This window comes from Eurosta solidaginis, chromosome 2 (genome assembly GCF_040869045.1).
Source record: "Eurosta solidaginis isolate ZX-2024a chromosome 2, ASM4086904v1, whole genome shotgun sequence".
Lineage (NCBI taxonomy): Eukaryota > Metazoa > Arthropoda > Insecta > Diptera > Tephritidae > Eurosta > Eurosta solidaginis.
This window is the reverse complement of record NC_090320.1, coordinates 185193543-185209079: the sequence shown is the minus strand read 5'-3', so window position 1 is coordinate 185209079 and position 15537 is coordinate 185193543.

Below are 15537 nucleotides of genomic sequence, written 5' to 3'. Positions count from 1 at the left end.
TCGAGATATTAGCTTATCATTTCATATCTTTGTTTGTTTTTTTATGAAAAAATATGAAAAAATTACTTTTTGCGAGGGCAGCATTCCAAAACCACAACTTTTTTTCCAAATATTTTTTAATTTACGTAAAGCTCTGTTTAATTAGAAAAAAGATAAGCTATCATCGAAGAAAATCGATACAAAACCACGTAAGTTATAAGCGATCAAATAAAAACACCCAGGTTGCGCAATTTCAACGTATACGTCAAAACGTATGTATGGTATAAAGAAGAGTGAAATATCTAGCTATGCTCTGTTTCTATTTAGTTAAAAGTTCAATTTATGAATGAAATTACCCATATTTTTAACTTTTTTTTTTTAAATTTATGTTTGTACTATATTCTAACAATCTTTATCTTAATTTTATTTTCTATGTAGTCGAAATAATTATGTGTTCGACTTTGACGCTTATTCAGTTTAGGATCGGTTTCTCTTATGAGAAACCAGCAGTAATCACCCATCATTGCGACGTCCCAGAATCCTTGATATCGATTTTCAATTAATTTCATTTGCTGATGAAACCTTTCGCCATGTTCGTCGCCAAGATTTTTCGGAAAAAAGCTCAAATGTGAATGCAGAAAGTGAATTTTTAATGACATATTTACGCCTGGAAAGAAAATATTAGTTAGGTAAACAAGTTATAGAATTTTGGGAAATTAATTTTAATAGGCCTTTAATATTTACCCATTTTCGCATAATTATTGATTAAGTCATTCACTATCTGCTCGTAGTTGGGGCTTTTGTGTCTACCGAGAAAAGAAGCAACGACCTTTTCAAAGGATTCCCACGCTGCTGCCTCAACTGATGAGAGTAGTCCTTTGAATTGATTATTGTTGATCAACTTTTTTATTTGTGGTCCGACAAAAATACATTCCTTTATCTTGGCTTGAGAAATATCTGGAAAAATTGTTTTCAAATAGTCGAATGCTTCGCCTTCTTTGTCCAAAGCCTTAACAAAGTTTTTAATGAGACCGAGCTTGATGTGTAAGGGTGGAAGTATGATTTTCTCTTTCTTGACAAGAGGGGTGTATTTGATATTATCCATACCAACGGTAAACTCGACTCTTTCCGGCCAATCCTTTCTGACGTAGTGGTCTTTACGAGCTCGGTTATCCCACTTGCAGAGGTAGCAGCAGTGCTTGGTGTAGCTACTTTGAAGACCGCATAGCATTGCAACGACTTTGAGATCAGAAAATATTTTCCAATCATGCTCTTCATATTTGATAAATTTGAGTAGTTTTTGCATTTCCTCGTACGATTCCTTTGTATTTACTGCATGTGCGATCGGGATAGAATGCTTTTTGTTACCAATATGCAATAATACAGCCTTCAAACTCAGTTTATTGCTGTCTATGAACAATCGCCACTCTTTTGAATCATATATTTGACCAAACTCTTTGAATTAACCAGGAATGTCGTTGCAGTAGCATATACTGTATTTTTGGTATAGTGTTTGGAAAATGGTTCGTGACGAGTTCTACAATATATCACCTTAACATCGGATGATACAAATTTAAATTGTTGCATACGAGAAGTGTGGATCTCGGCCTTTTCCTTGGATAGTTCCAAATCTCTTATCCAATCATTAAGTTGTGCTTGTGACAGAACGTTTCTCTCGTTTCCCTTGCGAAATTCAGTACAACTTGATTCCCCGCACTCAGATTATACTGTTGACAATGGAACTGGATCCGCAACTGCCGTTGAATGTAGTACTGGTAATGTCACTGTAGGTACGCTGGCATAGGTTACTCTTCTTGATCTTCCAACGCCAAGTACTTTTGTTTGACAAATATAACACTCTATTGAATGGCAAGTAGGTTCTCTCCATATCATTGGTGTATCAAATTTTATTTGTTGTCCTGATTCCGACTGAATCAATTCTACTCGACACGATGTACACACAGTGTTCGGTGTCCATGGTTTTTCAGCATTTTTAGGCTCAATGCCAAAATACTTGGAGTATAAAGTTTTGATATGATCTGAGAACACTCGTCGTCGCCTTATGATAGTATATTGGCCACACATAAAACAGAACATATCTGGATCGTTATTACACTCAAATTCTCGCATCCTTTTACTCATTTTATTTTTTTTTTTAATAAATCACGGTTTTGTAATTTGACTTATGAACTGAACTATTTCCGGCGATGTTATGAAGTTTAAAGGCGCATTAACTCATATTTATACTCGGAACAAGAATAAAATTGAAAAAATTAAATCTTACCTAGACAGAAAGGTTCCTTTTTATACGAAGTACGGAAAAGAAAATACTACCTGCTTTAGATGTAGGCTTTAAAAATTTTCTGTGTCTAATAATTTTTAAAATCTACCTGCATACTTACCCATAAGTGACAGAAATACATGTTTATAACTACATGCCTACAGCAGGTTTCGAACCCAACCACTCTTCCTTTCGATGCAACCTCTCTACCTAATATAAAACAATTCGAGTATTAAAAGTACTATTTGATTTATTTAAGGAAAAAGTATTATCATTGTTATGGAGTTATTCGTTTATCCGGATAATATCCCATTTGCACTTTATACCTTTAATATATGTATTGTAACGAATGTTAGCAGCACTGAGCAATGCTATCGTCTCTAAGCCGATGCTAACCAGTGACGTGAATGCACATCAATAATTCAATCATTATGTATCTACATAAACGAATAAATAATTGCTTCTACACATATGTACGTATACGAGCAGCGGAGCGGCAATGCACAAACACATGCATATATCTTATTTGAGTTGTCACAAGAGAGAGCAATAATTTGTGCACGTAGTTGTGGCTGGCGATTTTGTAGCCGAATTAACTAGTAACTTCTGGAAATCGAAGAGCCTAGAAGTATGCAGCCTAAACTATAAAAGCGGGCAGGCGAGTAAGAAGGAATTCAGTTTGATTTGAGTTGTCAAGCAGTTTGATTAAGACGATATCTAGCGAGTTATTTATTCAACAGTTTAGTGATTCGAACTTAGCAGAGGATTGCAAATAAGAGGATTTGCAAGCAAAATCGTTACAATTGGTGTCAGAAGAGGAATTGTTGAATAAATTCCAAAGGACAATAAGGACATGGCAAAGTTCAGTGAATTGAAGATCCAGCAACTAAAGAAGGAGTTGGAGACCCGTGGATTGAATACAAGCGGCGTTAAACTTGAACTTCAGGCACGGCTACGAGAGGCAATGGAAGCAGAAGGAATTGATGTGGAAGAGCATGTCTTTCATCTTGATAGCGTCGGTATGTAGGGGTCGTACCAGTGTTACGCACGTTCAAACCGAGCCTGGCTGCCATCTCAAGGACTAACCTTCCACGGGTGTTAGTCTGTGGCATTCCCCATTCGACGGCTCTTGCGTTAAAGTCTCCCGCCACAACCAGGTTACTAGTTAAGTCTCTCAGGTCGTCTTCAATAAGTTCAAGCTTGTCCCTGAACGTTTGAATGGGATCATTCGGGGACAAGTAGCAGCTTACTATTGTGGTATTATTCGTAGTTAGGCGGACGAAGCCTTGTCCGGCAACACGGTTCACAATATTGGCGTTTGCATCTGTCATCCAGATAGCGGCGGTGCCGGTGTTGTCTATATGCCAATCATTTCGGGCTCTATAGGGTTCGCTGATGATAACGCAGTTAGCTTTATGGTCTAAGACCAAATGTTGTAGTAGCTCCTCAGCAAGTTTGCTCTGGTTTAGGTTGCCTTGGATAAAACTAATCACTATTGAATTGATACTTTGGCCTTTGCAACAGCGAGTGCCGCTCTGAAAATGCTGCATGCTCCAGTTAAAGTTAAAGTCAAAGTTAAAGTTAAAGTTAAACATAAAGTTAAAGTTAAAGTTAATGTTAAAGTTAAAGTTAAAGTAAAAGTTAAAGTTAAAGATAAATTTAAAGTTAAAGTTATAGTTAAGTTAAAGTTAAAATTAAAGCTAAAGTTAAAGTTAAAGTTAAAACTAAAGTTAAAGTTAAATTTAAAGTTAAAGTTAAAGTGAAAGTTAAATTTAAAGTTAAAGTTAAAGTTAAAGTTGAAGTTAAAGTTAAAGTTAGAGTTAAAATTAAAGTTAAAGTTAAACTTAAAGTTAAAGTTAAAGTTAAATTGAATGTTAAAGTTAAAAAGTGTAACTTGAATTAATATCAAAGACAAAACTTGAATTAATATCAAAGAAAACAAAATGTTGCATAAATATTATAATTGCATAAGTTGATAATATGCAACAGTTTTACCGCGGCAGTCCCCGAGTGCCACACGTCCTTATTTTAAATAGAAAAATCAAGCTTTTTAAAGTAAACCTCTAATATGTACCTATAAATGCACTCCCGAAGTTAAATAACTCTAACGAAAGCTGGCTTTTCACAGCATTCGATCTTATTCAACATGAATATGTTTATGTATGCGACGCATAATGTGATGTGCTGAAAGTCCCAACAACCTGTAAATTGTATATTACATCCTAAAATTTCACTCTCATCATATTTTCATAAATCACCCAAAGAAGTCTAACTTCAAAACTTTAATAATTCAACTTTAATTATGTGATATATATTCCACCTAACATAAGTAATTTATAAAAATTATTTAAATATCTGCCTTTATAAATATTTTATGAACGCACTAGATACATAGATATGTTTGTATATACATATGCATATTCTTACCAACTCATGCTGTATAATATATGCACGAACATCCTTACAATTAACTTGGTAATTTCTGAGTTTTCATAAGGTAGTACTACATACATACGTACGTACATATGTATGAATGTATGTAGCTGCAAGAACAAAATTAGCATACTCATATTAAACTACCGTCCTAAATTCTATAAATATTTATTGACATTTCCCACCTATTTTTACATATGTACGTAATTCCATTCATTCAAATTATGAATGAACCGACAACTATTAGGGTGGCACCTGCTTCTAACATAATTTAAGTTATTGCAACGACACTTACTTTTGGCGCTTCATGAAAAATGCATAAAACTCTTACCTTATCATTTAATTGAAATCTTTTCTTTCTAAAGCTTATATGGTAAGTTATAACTACCCGTGGCGGCCGCCGTGGTGTGGGGAGCGTGCTCTGCCTATCGCATTAAAGATCCTGGGCTCCAGCCCCGGGCAAAGCAGCTTCAAAAATTTAGAAAAAAGGTTTTTAATTGGAAAAAGGTTTTTCTAAGCGAGATCGCCCTTCGGCAGTCATTTGGAAAACGCTCCGAGTGTATTTCTGTCATGAAAATATTCTCAGTCAAAATTCATCTGTCTTTCAAATGCCGTTCAGAGGCATAAAACATTTTTGGTCATGCCCCGCCAATTTGTAGAAAAAAATAAAAGAAGCCAGATGAAATTGGAATGGAAGCCCAACCTTAAATTTCTTCGCTGCAAACACAGCAATGTATCATAAATATTTATAACGACTATTGTCTTAAATTATTTTAAAGAAAATTAAGATTTTGCCGAAATCTACATAAATCTTTCACTAAAAGCTTTTCGTTAACCTCACTTTCAAGTATGAGAATTGTTTATGGCCCGAAAACTTCTGGGCAAGCTGCGCGCTTAATACCGGGTTTTTGGAGAGCGAGTGCTCAGACCTTGGTTTTTATTTTAAACCAGAGAAGGATACACTTGCATCTAAAAATCGAACAATGTAGTGAACGGTGACACTGTTTCAAACCAACGTACTCTGGATTACAGTAGTGTGCTCTACTCTCTGAGCTCTCACATGTATATAACAAAATGTTATGAAATAGAATTCATGACTTGCAGGGTTTTACACAAATAAAACGGTTTATTATTAAATTTAAAGCAAGAAGTGTTTTTCCGTGATTTGGTGCATTGTGAAAATCTGGTCGATAGTATATTTACCAGGTCTGAAGCCGCACTGATAAGGTCCAATCATCCGATTCACGGTGGGCTTCGGATTTCGCAAAATACACTTGAGGGGACCTAATATGCAATATTAAGAAGCCTGATTACGCGATATTTGGCGCAGTTTGCAGTATATCCTTTCTTATGGACTGGGCAAAGACTACTTTTAGATTCCAATCGTCGACCATATTTTGCAAAGAAGCTGATGCATGCGCCTTATCAACTCCTCGCCGCTGCATTTGAATAATTCCGCAGGCAATCCGTCAGAGCACAGGGAGTTGTTGTTTTCTAATCTGGTTATTGCTATTCTGACCTCGTCATAATAGGGTGGGGGACATATATTTCATCATCATCGAGTGCGGGATCGAGTTCGCCATCGCTGTGGGGTTAATCGCTGCCTTTATTTAGGAGAGCAGAGAAGTGTTCCCTCCATAATCTAATTACTCTCTGGACATCGGTTACAAGGTCCCCGTTTTCGTTCTTACAAGCGCTTGCCCCGAACTTAAAACCTTCCGTCTTTCGCGGAATTTTTGGTAAAATTTTCGGGCGTTATTCCTGCTGGCTAGTAGCCCAGTATCCTCTACTCATGCCTTCCTCCTCTGCTTTTTTCTTCCTGAAAAGGAGTCTAGCTTCCCTTTTCAACTCGTGATACCGTTCACATACTCCTCTTATTGCGCTCGCTTTTAACGTAGCACTGTAGGCATTCTTCATCGTACCAATTTTTTTTCCGTGGTCACCGGTAGCAAATTTTTTCCTCGTCGGCAGTCTGAAATGCTTTGCAGATATGCTCCCACTGCTCCTGGATATCGTCGGGTTGAGTTGTGCTCTCAGAGAGCAGGTGTGATAGTCGAGTTGCGAAATCATTGGCAGTCTGTTGCGTATTCCTTTCGACGTCTAGTTTTCCTTGTGTTTTTGTTCCTTGGTTTAAGCAGCGGTAAATGATCTCATGCATGAACCTCGTGCTGGATATGACCATGTTTCGAGCACCCGCAAAGGTCAATCAGCCGCAGTCAATTAGGAGAATTTTCATTGTGTAGGCTGAATTTTACGGCTGTGCGGCTAAAAATATCTTCCTAACCCACCCTGGCGTTAAATTCGCGAAGCACAACTTTTATATCATGGCGAGGGCAGCGCTCTTTTGTGAGTTCTATATGAGCGCAGGTGGGTGATATATTAAAAAAGTTTGCTTTTATTCGGATAGCGGCGAGACGTTTGTTCACAGGCGTGAACGCCAATACTTGGGGACAAAGCCTCTCTTCCACTACGAATCCGACTACGAAACTGCGCTTATTTGTATGGCCACTCCAATACATGTATGTCACAACTTTTAATCTTCTTTTTTCCTGGCTTCGTACAACGCATTTCTTGGATGCCGATGATGTCAGATTTTCCTTTGACGAGGACATCAACCAGCCGGGCATCTGCAACAGGTGCATGCCTTCAAATCATTGTCTTTTAAATCTTTGCCATGGCCGTCATCAGTAAATAGTAGTCTTCTTATGAAAGGCTTGTTGTTGCTTTTCATTGGAGTGTGGTTTGATGTGCGGGCCCCAAGTCCAGTGCATAATCCAAGACAGATGTCCGCTTGCAGGCGCACCTCGTGGTGGACAGACGCTTCCGATGAAAGATCCCCCAGCTCTTAAACCGTGTATGTCAGAGTGGCCTAGCCAGGTTGCCGGATTCTCACATTAGCTCCCCACTAAACAGATGTTCAGTGGCTACCCAGAGGATACTTGGGCGCAAGCGACCGGAAGTAGTAAGCTGCTTGAACCGCATGCAAAAGAATCGCTCTGGCCATTCCCGGGTGAATAGCGGTCAGAAGCTTTCCTCACTTTCCTGAACTTCCACCCTCCACTACCTAGCGAATCCCTTGCCTTTTAAAGCCTCTAGGCTGATATTGAATTCCGTCCCAGATTCGAATTTACATCTGTCAATAGAGGCGTTCCTGTCAATATGTGCGTGCATCGATTATATATTTGATAGCAGCCAATACTTCGTCTTGTCGGCGTTAACATCAAACATACTTTTTTTCGTATCTTTATCGATGCTAGAGAAGTTAGTAACATGAACTAACAGAAGTTAGTCACACATATTTTGTTGGGTATGAACACGTCCTCGTAAGTTCATGTAGGTACGTAATTTTACACTTTATTCCTATTGGTATTATAGCATATCGCGGCCACCTTCATGTGATTTTAGCGTGCTCCGCCTCCCACACCGAGGGTCCTGGGTTCAACGCCCGGGCAAAGTCACTTTCAAAAATTTTTAAACAAGTTTTTCAATAAAAAACAAATATTCTAATCGGAGGTGATTGGCAAGCACTCCGAGTGTATTTCTGCTATGAAAAGATTCTCAGTGAGAAAGTTCATCTGCCGTTCGTAGTCGGCATATAACACGCAGGTCCCTTGTAGCCGATTTCTAGGGAAAATTAAAAGGAGAAGCTCGGCCTAAAATATCTTGGGAGGTTATTGCGTTTTGCATTTTTTTTATATTTAAAGTGTGAATTATTGTTTTACTTAGAGTTTGTTGTTGTGGATTTGGTATGTTGATTTTTAAATGAAAGCTGTTGAGTATATGTAAAACTTACCTGAAGATGTTTTGCATAGCAAATCATTTGAAGTTAAACAACTTTTCGAAAAAGAGGGCTCAGAAAACGAAGAAAACGTAACGAATAAATGTGCTGGGCTTGAGTCTTTGAGGTACTTAAGTATGTTTTTATACATATTTATTAATATGGAACATATTGCAAAACAGCAAAACTATATATTTACATGCGCATATACATATATACGTCTACATATCAGGGATTTTGCGAACCTTTGGCTCAGGTTCCGAAACGACGGATATTTATTTAGATCACTGATTCCTTTCTTGGTTTCTATTTTCACGTCTCGGAAAGAATTGAAATATTTATGACAGCCTAACGAAAGGCGCTTATAGCCAACACAGTATGGGACAGCTTTCCTTTATGTCCAAATTTTGTGGATATCTGCTAATCCGGTAGAGATATGGCTTAGAATTTTTAGATGGATTACCTTTTACATGGCCTAAATCAGGGTATGAAATTATAAGCTTTTCTTAAAGTGCATTTCAATACTCAACGTTCTGGAACAAATTTATCTTCAATCAATTGATTTTGTGTGTGGGTTTTATGGGCGTCCGAAGTTTAAAGACCGTCCTTTATAAAATTTGCGCAATAGATTTGGCATAAATATAGATGCATATATATTGGAGTATATGTAGGACTCTGTGTGGAAATTTATTTGGGAGAAGGCGAGTGATATTGAGAGGGAGATAGGGCGAATAGTATCAAATTATTATTTAAAATAACTGCTTAGTGAAGAGGTTGCTAACCTAATCTTAAAAAATTCGACCGCCTAACCTTGAAAAATTCGATTCCGACTCAGGTTTCATTGAAAATCACTTCCGTAAGAGTCCTAATGTTTACGTCAGACAGCAATTTCATATTAATAGCAAAGGCTGATTGAAGAATAAAGATGTTGCAGGAACGAAAAATAGTGTGAAGCAAGCTTCACTAAACCTCTAGTACCTCTCATTCACCACTTACCGCAGCAGAATTTGTTAAACTACCACTGTCTGTATTTGGTATTTAACAATTATATACAAATAATTATTCAGCTAATATGTTCAGAATTTTTGTATTTTGTGTGCTTAAATTAAGTTAAAAATTGTGTTAAAGTTTTTGGTGTGGTGGAAATGACCTACTAGAATGTTGTGAGGCTCCGCTGCTTTCCAGTGAAGTTCGCGCATGCAACATCTTTATTCTTCAATCAGTATTTGTTAATAGTTGGTAATGAAGATAACAGTAAGGTAACTTACTGGACTTACTGCTAAATTAGATTACACAAGTTAGGGTGATCGTTTTTACAAATTTTAAGTAGTTAGTACTCATACTTTCAATTAGCATTTGTTTCTCCTCACTTAAGTTATTGTGGACACATTTGTCTTCATTGTAAGTTAGCGAGGGAGATGATGTAACCGATACCAAAGAATGTAGAACTACAAGAAGTCTCTTACTTGCTATCATGCTGTCTATTATACTATTAGTTCACGGATGTGAAGTTCACTATGCGAAATGGTGACGGCAAATACGATCCGCCAAACGACTATAATGAAGTAATACCGACAAAAACGAAAATAAAATAAATCGAATCGCTGGAAAACGACTTATTACCGGCACAGTACGCATCAACTCATATGCTCAATATGTTCAAGCAAGCGCAGGCATCACAAAAAAGATTTTCACGACATGCCAAAACCTATCTAGCTCCGGACGCATCATTTCATTTTCGACGTCATATCAGCTCTTGATAGCGCAAAAGACTTTCCGAATTTCAGTTATTCTAGATCTAAACAAAAAGGTTACAATGTATTGCAAGAGCGTAGAACTGCTGCCGTTTACTGATAGGATTGGTGTCATTGGCCTGGACAAATTCGTACTTAAATCATTATCCTCTGACCTGGATATTATATGAGTGGGGTGGACTACGGGGATTCCACAGCTGAGAGATATAAATGCGATATTGGAAGGGAGTTCGTCTATCTGGAAACACAATTAACCTCCATAATAGTGGACTAAGTAAGTAAGGAAAAGTCTTATCTCACTGTGCTCCACGAGCCTCCAACATACCTATTACTATCTAATTCCCAGTTTCAGAGACACTGTCAAAAGAAAATGGAATCAGTAGTGGAGTAAGATAAGGTTAGATTAATTTGATCGATTTATAATACCTCCTACAGACTCATGGCGTCCATAGTTTTGCCAGAAGTTTACTCGACGATCAAACTGTATAGGGTTTTTCCAACATATGTTATAAAACGACTCCGTCATTTTGGATACTAAAAGCTTTCTAGGACCTATCCTACTAGCTCATTCTAGATCTGATAGGTGTTTCTGAACCCTGATTTTCAGTAGAGGATACCGAAGTTTGCAGCCTGGCTGTCGAGAAAATAGTCTGAAGTTAAACAGTGTCACCTAAACTGAGAGAGAGCAGGGTATTGACCCTTACATGCTGACCTGAGAAATTTTGTCGACATTATTTCTGAAAATGTTAATTCGTCAACATTGCCTCCGATTTTTTAAGGAAGGGCTTATTCAAAAGTTCCACGAATCTGTTTCACTACTGGAATGTGTCTCCCTTATATTCTGTCTTTCTGATATCTACGTTTATTAAAAAAGCCCTCTCCCTTGGTGCATTTGGCACGCTTACCCTATGATTTCAAACTTTGTATGCAAATATTTGGATTTGCCACCTGCTCAAATTAGTTTGCATAATTTGTGGTGGAAGTTTTTTGAGTTTGCTATGAAAAAAGGTGAACAATTTAACAAAATGAAGTGAAAACTTTCTGCATGTTAAAAGTCAAGAATAAATATTTCCTTCTGACAAACTCTTTCATCATTTGCATACCATAAGCATGCGAGTGCATGTTGATAAATCTACGTATTTATATGTATGTACATTAGAGTGGTTCATATAACTCAAATTTATGTTAGTATATATATATATATATATATATATATATATATACATATATACTAACAGACCCGGCAGACGTGGTTCTGCCCTAAATTTAGTTTATCTGCATACATTTTAATAAGCTTTTTCCATCTAACTCTGCCCTCCCCCTCTTCACTTTTTCTTAATCCTTTTATCTACTCTTCCGTCCGTCTTTTTCGCTTCATCTATCTCTATCTTCGTCTCACTCTATCTCATTCTCAGTCTCCTTCCCTCTTTTCTCTTCTATTGAGTTCTTCTCATTCTTCTTCATTCCTTATTGCCAGTCCCACAGGGTGATATGTATTTTGTACCAGTCCCATTCCGAGTCCCAGTCCTAGTCCTAATCCCAGTCCCTGTCCATCTCTGGTCTACTTCCCAGAAAAAATAGAATAGGACGTATGTAAATAGGTATGTAGGTATTATTAATTCATGTCTTAATTTCGGCTTCGCATACATATTTATCAGTTTGGCCAGGTTGATGCGACTAAATCGAGTATCACAATGAAAATTACTTTAAAGCTCTCAGCAACAGCTTTCATTTGATACCCATAGTACACACACATTCTGGGGGTATCCGGGTATACGTTTTGGCCTATATCCCGAAATCCTAGTCACCGAGGGGTACGAAAAATACCCCGTATCAAAGTACTCATAAACAGTTTCCATTTGATATGGCAGCCAATATAAAAAGGAGGTTTTAGTTAAATATGTCAACAAACGAGATAGAAGAAAGACATCGAAAATGAAAGTCGACAGCTGCGTGTACATATGTAAGTGACTGTGGAACGTGTTATAGTGCTCCCGTATCTTTCGTAACAAGTCAAGTTAAAATTTGCGCGACCCTTCTACGGCCTAACTCCCTCACTGTTGCATGAACATTGTTGTTGGTGTGAGGGCTTAGCCGAACTTAGTAGCGCCCGACTATGGGGCTGAGCAATTGAGGGCCTGCATTTACCTTATTTCGCTTAATACGAGGGCGGCTGTCGGTGACTAAGAACTGCCAACCAGCTAATCCGGGGTGTTGTGCGGACCGCGCCTATAGGAAAATTTGTAGCTAGGAGGATTTTCGGATGCATTTCAAGGAGCCTTCCCGATACCGTGCCGCGTAGGGAAGTAACGACAGCCTTACCACAGCAAGGGGCGCTTTTGTGGCGGACGGTTTTTATTCCCATTTTTAACATTAAACCGCTGAGCGCGCCTTGTCGGGAAGGTGGTCGTACGACCAAAATGAACTCATAAACTTTACAACAAAGTAAGTATGAGAGGAAAAATACGATGGCGTAACAAGCAGGAGAAGACGAAATCGCTATCAGTGCGCTCGGTAAAGGAGCGGTCTAAAAGCCGGGCAAAGAACTAACGTTAGAACAAGAGAAAATAAGAGATTTTTAAGATGGCAAAAGTTGCAGAAAGCGAGGAGTGCTGGGACGAATACAGAGATCTGTTGAGGAAAAATAAACGTGGAATTACCAGGTCAAAGCGGGTTTCATGGAAGAATTTCGGTTCCGACATAGAGTGCTCCGGCGAAAAGCCGAGAGTGAGGAAAGCTCTATCTAAAGGAGATGCAATCCAGGGACTGATAAAAAATGAAGACGGAAATGGTCACACAATAGTGAATTTCCTGGATTGATGACTAATACAAAAATTTAAAGAGCAATAAAACCGTTTGCCAAGTGCAAATCGCCGGGTCCAGATGGGATATTCCCTGGTATGCTTCATATGACATATGGAACGATTGTATAATGAATTGGAATAATCTTTGAAGGTTGCATAAAACTAAACCACGTCCCACAATCTTTGAGAACGGCTCCAGTAGTCTTCATTTCGAAAAGGGGAAAAGTAACTCATCTACATACGAAAGACTACAAGGCAATTGGTTAAACTTCTTGTGTGCTCAAAACCCTAAGGAGATTAAAAGATGTGCATTTAAAATCAAGTATGAACAAAGAATAACTCTCTTCAGCACAACATGCTTACACCAAAGGCAAGTCGGTCGATCCTGCATAGCATAAGGTGGCCATGAACATAAAGAAAGCCCTGGAACACCAGAAATATGCCGTAGTTACTTTTCTGGATATCGCCAGAGCTTTAAACAATAACGATAAGACCAATCCTGGAGTCTGAATTGAAGTTCATCCGGCCTAAAAAAATGGATCGGCTCCATTTTAAGCTGCAGAATGATCACATCGCAATGGGATTCAAATGACGCAACAAAATCTATAAAAAGAGGAACCCCATAGGGTGCGTTATATTACCAATGCTGTGGACGCTGGTTTAAATAAATGGCTTATTCAGTTCGACGGAAGACCAGTCAAACTTACGACATATGAAGATGACGTTTAAGTCATCATAAACGGCAGATGCCTCACAAAGATGAACATGCCTGGGCATCTGGAGTAGGGTTAACTGCCAACGCGGAAAAAACCGATCTTGTATAATTTACTAGAAAATATGAGGCTCCTATTTAAAAAAAGCCTAAGCTTGGAGGGGTAGGTTAGGTAAGGTTGAACTGGCCGGTCCATGAGGACTTCACATAGACTGAATAAGTCCGTAGTGTTACCAGAAGTTTGTTTCAACGAACTGAAAAACCCTATCAAAAACCAGGACCTATGTTATAAAATAACTCCGTCCTCTTGGCAAATACTAGAAGCTTCCTAGGATTTAAGCCACTTGCTGCTTCTAGATCTGACAGCTGTATCACTCGCAATAGCTGGAGTCTTAGCGGTAACTGGAGGGGTAACCCTACAAATAAAATAAAGCACAAAGCGGCAAGAAGTCATACCAAATAGTAAGTAGTCGTGGAAACTCAATGAGGAAGAGAGACTGAAGAAAGCCTCCGCGGCACTGTATGCATGCTAGGATGCAGGTGGGGAATATCAACGAAACTCTCTCATTGGGTATTTACGGCAATTTTCAAACACATACTTTACTATGAGGTCCTTGCTTGGGCGTATACAAAAAAACTTGAGGGGTATGCAGAGTGTCACTGATTAGAATAACGGGAGCCCCGACTTTAGTTTAAATAACACTATTTATTTTAAAAAATAATTATACTTTATTTCAAAAGTCATAGTTGTTGAACTCCAAAAAATATTTAATATTTTTTTTTTTTTTTGATAAATATAAATAAACAATCTAATAATAATGAATTTTAAAATATAACAAGTATATTTATAACAAGTAAATAACCCTACAATATAATTGGTAATAAACCAAATATTTATTTTATTTAAAAAAATTTATTTTTATTGATTTTTGAGTTTAAACATTTGAATACTAATAGGATTTTTATTTTTTGAAGTTATTCAAAAAATTTTAAGTTAACACGAAAACTCAATTAAAAATTATTTTAAAAATTAAAGTAAAGAGTACAAAGTAGTTAACACTATACCGACATAAGCTTTGCGTGCCATTCTACACATCCCGCCTGCAGACCTAATGACCAAAAACATCGGCCAAGTAACTTCAACAAGAATTCAGGCGTCGGGTAGCAGTATGAATGAGCTTCGAAAGAAAATTTGGGGCCTCAATTGAGCCTGAGGGTTGGTGCCAGGGTACAACACGGCAGAATATACTATACATGTGTATGCGGTGGGTCCAAATTAAAGGAAAGGATCGGGCCTGCTGTTTACTGTGTCGATCCAGATTACTGCAGGGTCTTTCAGCCGGAAATTATAGCCGCGAAGAAAGCAGCGGAAGTTCTGGAGGAGGAAGCATGTTTAAGCTCCAGACGCGTCAATATATATATATTGTGACTAATATTACCATCACTAGTAATAAACTCCCAAAACAAAAACATTGAAGCGAGCCACACTGTGTACATAAACACATCAATCATCATTTACACCCGTATATATAAGGCACGAAGAGATATTACGCCCACACACTTGTAGCCGAAATTTGCTACACATACACACGCATGTGATTATGAGAAACGCATAAACTACAAATATACATGTATATAGCTAAGTAGGAGATATGTACAGCAGTTCTCCCAGGCGAAACGTCTACACCAGGGATGGCCCTATTTTCGGCACCTAAATCAGTTTCAGTGCCAGCGAGTGCTAGGTGAGATGTTTGTGTGTTTTGAGGTGTTAGGGGAGTAAAAAAATACATTGGAAA